The sequence below is a fragment of the Protopterus annectens genome, chromosome 1.part1, assembly GCF_019279795.1.
Source record: "Protopterus annectens isolate FY-2018-M chromosome 1.part1, PAN1.0, whole genome shotgun sequence".
In the NCBI taxonomy this organism is placed as follows: domain Eukaryota; kingdom Metazoa; phylum Chordata; order Ceratodontiformes; family Protopteridae; genus Protopterus; species Protopterus annectens.
Window position 1 is genome coordinate 1,241,435,798 of NC_056726.1, and position 4,587 is coordinate 1,241,440,384.

The following is a 4,587-nucleotide window of genomic DNA, read 5'->3' on the forward strand; positions in this document are numbered from 1 at the left end:
TACGGGTGTGCAATTAACTTCAAATCCATAATGCAGGAGTAATGTAATAAGACACACCGTCATTATTTCAAGTCTAGTTGTGATTTTTTTTTTATGGTGGTGGAGTTTTCATTCTGTTTCTGGACAGTGCAGTACACGCTTTTTGTATAAGGAGATTCACGCACAGTACTTGTACGTGTTTAGAAAGGCTCGCTCCGTTACACTCTAAGAACATGTGGTGTAAACAAAGTAAAAGAGAGAGACAGAGATATGTAATACAGTTAATTAAAGTGTGGTACTATGACAAGTTTGAATGGTTTAGGTCATCATTAATATTGTTCACATTTTCAAATACAAATAAAATAACAAACATCGCCCCTGATCGGTCCTGCATTCTGGAGAACAGACCAAACTTGGGTGTACATTTATTGAAATACAACACGTTAAAGGTCCACCTCTCAAACTGGAGAGTTCATGAATATTAATACACTGATTTGACTGTCAGAGAGAGCCCATTTCACAAGCGGACAGGAAATGTTTTTTTTTTTTTTTTTTTTTGTTAAGTGCAATTGGAAGACGTGTAGAACTTGGTTTTAACTAGCTACAGAATTTCGGGAAAGTTTATTTTTATTTATTTATTTTTTTTGTATTAGCAGTTATTTTTTTCTTATCAAATTTGTGGTTAGTTGGTAGCTATTTATTTTTTAAAGTGGTGAGCTGAAGTCACAGAGGTGTGCTAAAACTAAAAAGGTGGATCGTGAATTTAGAGGTACGTGAATGCTTAGCTTTTATATCTACGTGTAACTAGCTGATTAGTTCAGGAACTGACAAAACAAATATGCTTTCAAAGTATAAAAGGGGATATAGAAACAAAAGGACAAAGCAAATCTGAGTATAAATGATTTTATGACCGAGGTCCATACCCCTCAACTTTAGAGATTTTCGCAGACTGTCCAGATTTTTGTCACATATTTTTGGTCGTTTTTCATAAAATGTGTTTTTCTCACAAGTTAGTGGCAAATCATTAAACATTGAAGTTTGAAAATAATGACAGACATTTGAGTTTTGGACTTCATACCCTTCTGAAAATTCATGCTAATGCAAAAGCTGTTTTATCAACTTTCTAGGTTTGTAAGAGCTATATTTAAAAATTGTCCCCATTTTTGGATCTTTGTCCCACTTTTATTGGCTTTGTCCAGATTTTTTGCTCTAAGAGGTATGTGACCAACCAGTTCTTTTAGTATGCTGTCTCTTTTCCCCGTGAGTCTTAATTCTAGGCTATCCCAAACTTGTTTTGCAGTAGTGTTTCTCATTAATATTTATTTATTTATTTATTTTACATTTGTTGACCGGGATAGTCCGACTGGATGCATGTCCATTTTCAGCGGAGGCCCGGGGAGAAAAGCTCCAAGGGTAAGCAGATACAGCATTACATAATACCAGCATTACATATTACAAACAGACTATTTACAGAGATTACATAAGTAAGCAAGTTAAATAAGTTCCACAGGTTACAGTTAGTCCTGAGCACAAGTCAGGATTAAATTAAATTACACAGTAAACTGGTTAACAGATTTTTACACATTCGAGTTAGCCTGGCTTGATACATTGACATAGCCAGTTAAGTGACAAATGTTGTTTGAGTCTAGTTTTAAATTGACCTAAGGTGGAAAGTAAGGTAATATCAGCTGGAAGAGAGTTCCAGGATCTACTTACAGAGTTTGCAAAGAGAGAATCACCGGCTGTGTTATTAATTTTGCTAGTCTGAATTAGTAGTTTGTTAGAGGATCGAAGCTGTCTAGGATTGTTATAGGGGGTGATAATATTTTTAAGTACAGGAGTATTGTCCGGATTATAGAGGATTTTATAGGCCATAATCAGTTGGTTATACTGGATTAGGCTAGGTAGTTCAAGCCAACCAAGCTGATTTAGATTGATGCAATGATGTGTCCTAAAAGGCAGCCCAGTGGCAAACCTGGCAATGTGGTTGTCGCAAATTGAGAGTTTGTTAAAGACAGTCTTGTTCAAATTCGAGAGTAGAGGGGATGCATACAGAAGGGTTGAAAGAAGGTGAGAGCGAGCTATGGCAATTTTAGCTGGAGGGGTTAGGAAGGCTTTTATTCTGTAAAGTGACCCTAGTTTTTTATTGATGGTTTTGATAGTTTGGTTAACATGTAGGTCAAATTTGAGATTATTGTCTATGATGACACCTAATAGTTTTGTAGATGGGTCAGGGGAGATTATTGTGCCATCATTTGATTTTATGGTAAAGGTGAAAGCGGTAGACCTAAGTGTTGGTGAAAATAACATTGGGATTTAGGATCAGACAATGTTCAGAAAGCCAGTTTTCTATTGTATTAAAGGTGGTCTGGGTAGCTGACCATAACTCTACTGAAGATGTGGCTGAGCAAATCAAAGTAGAGTCATCAGCATATTGGATACAGCTGACTTTTGGGATGACAGTATAAAGGTCGTTAATGAAGATGGAGAACAGCAAGGGCCCTAGTATAGAGCCTTGTGGTACTCCAAGGGTGTTGGGTAGAAGGTTAGAGAGTTTGTTCTGCCAGAGGACAGCCTGCTGTCGACCATTCAGGTAGGATTGAAACCATTGGAGGGCTCCAGTATCTAGACAGAATGTTTGCAGGGTGTGGATTAAAGTTGGTGATCAACCATATCGAATGCCTTGGAAAGATCCAAAAGAGGGCTGAGGATATATAATTATTGTTGCGATTATGGTTTATGGTGTTAGTAAAGGCTAGGAGGGCTGAAGTAGTGCTGTGATGAGGACGGAAGCCATGCTGAGTGTCTGCCATAATGCGATTTTGGATTAGGTGGTGCATGAGTTGTCTATGAATACATTTTTCCATAATCTTTGCAAGTGGAGAGAGTATAGCTATTGGCCTATAATTGGAGAATTCAGTAGAGCTGCCTCCTTTGTGAAGTGGGATTACATAGGATATTTTCCAGATGGTGGGAATTTTAGCTTCTACTATGGTTCGATTGATTAGTATTGAGACTGGGTAAGCAATAGCATCAGCTGATTTTTGTAGGTACTCGGCAGGGAGTTGATCAGCAGAAAGTGTAGTGGGTTTTAATTTTATGATCAAGGTACGGATAAGTGAAGTGGCGACTGGTTGGAAGCTGAGCGCAAGTAGGTTTCTAGGGGTGCTACTTTCAGGACCAGGGGAGCTAGAGGTAGTTGGCTAGCTAGGGCTTGAATTGTCTCAGTAAAGAATTGGTTAAAACTATCAGAAACATCTTCAGGGGTTTTATCAATAGTAGCAGCAGACAGACATTTCAGTTTTAGACTTCATACCCTTCAGAAAATTCATGCTGATGCAAAACCTGTTATTTTATCAATTTTCTAAGTTGGTAAGAGCAATATTTAAAAAGTTTCCCTATTTTGGGGCCTTTGTCCCCTCATTATTGGTGACTTTGTCCAGATTTCTTGCTCTAACAGGTTGAGAGGTATGCGCCAAAATACGATCATGTGATGAATATTGACCAGGCCACTTGATAATCTGCATGGATTGTCACTCACCCATGATTACCATGCAACATCACATGGGATTGCCCTGTTAATCATGCAGGCCACACCTATTCCTGTGCGAAAATCGCAGTGGGGTAATGTTCTAATACAAAGCCCTTTCTCCCTCCTCTTCTCACCATTTTGTGTGCTGCGCAGCACTACAGTAGTATACTATTAAAAACAAGTTACACTTTCCTCACAAGGGCACCCATGCTGCTTTGTACACCTCTTGTTTCCCACAGCCTTCTCTACCCTAGTTATATCTTGCTGGTTACTTTGTTTTGTTTATTTTTATGGTAAGACAGCAATTCGGGTCGTAGCCTGCTATAGGTCCCAAACCATGTCCCAAGACTCGCACACCACGTTCCTAAGCACCCTGGAGAATATTAGGGTTCAACCTAACACTCTCGTACTGGGCGACTTCAACTACCTCTCCATTAACTGGGAAAACTACTCCCATACCAATACACTTGCCCAACATTTCCTGGAATTCATTAATTCCAATGCCCTGGACCAGCTTGTTCTCACCCCCACTAGAGGTAGCAACATCCTTGACCTGGTCATTACTAACATGGGCAACTGTTGCTCTACACCGCCTCCCTGGTTAGATCTGACTACAAACTAATCGCTTTGGAAACCCCCCCCCCACCCCCCACCCCCACAAAGGTAACCACCATGAAAAACTTCTCCAAAGCTAACTTTGGACTCCTAAAAACAGAGGTGGCTAACTTCATAGCACCAATGCAAATGGACAATAGTTGCATGACTGCCAAATCATACACCAATTCACTGTACGAAAATGTACACAAATGCATGGCTTTCGCCTTACCCAATAGAACCAAGACGCTCTTTTCCAAAACAAGGAAGCCAATCTGGTGGTCCCCTGCCATAAGAAAACTCTACAACAGAAAAAGGAAACTGATATGGAATAAGGTGAAGTCCCAAACTGGAAAAAATCCCTTATCAGCCTCAACAAAAGGTTGAGATCCCTCATCAAATCCTCAAAAGCTAGCTATGAAAACAGAATTGCAGCAGATAGTAAACACAACCACAGGGCCTTCTATAGTTGTGTAAAGAAT

The 4,587-nt window shown here is 39.4% G+C and overlaps 1 protein-coding gene across 1 annotated transcript in view; it reads left to right on the top strand.

The window, feature by feature from the left end:
* The first annotated feature begins 535 nt into the window (after positions 1-535).
* Positions 536-4,587, top strand: part of LOC122809620 (gastrula zinc finger protein XlCGF26.1-like) — a 508,886-nt gene continuing 504,834 nt past the window's right edge. The window contains exon 1 of the mRNA XM_044081256.1: positions 536-748. The gene's annotated coding sequence lies outside the window, so the exon portion shown is untranslated. The remainder of the gene's footprint in view (positions 749-4,587) is intronic.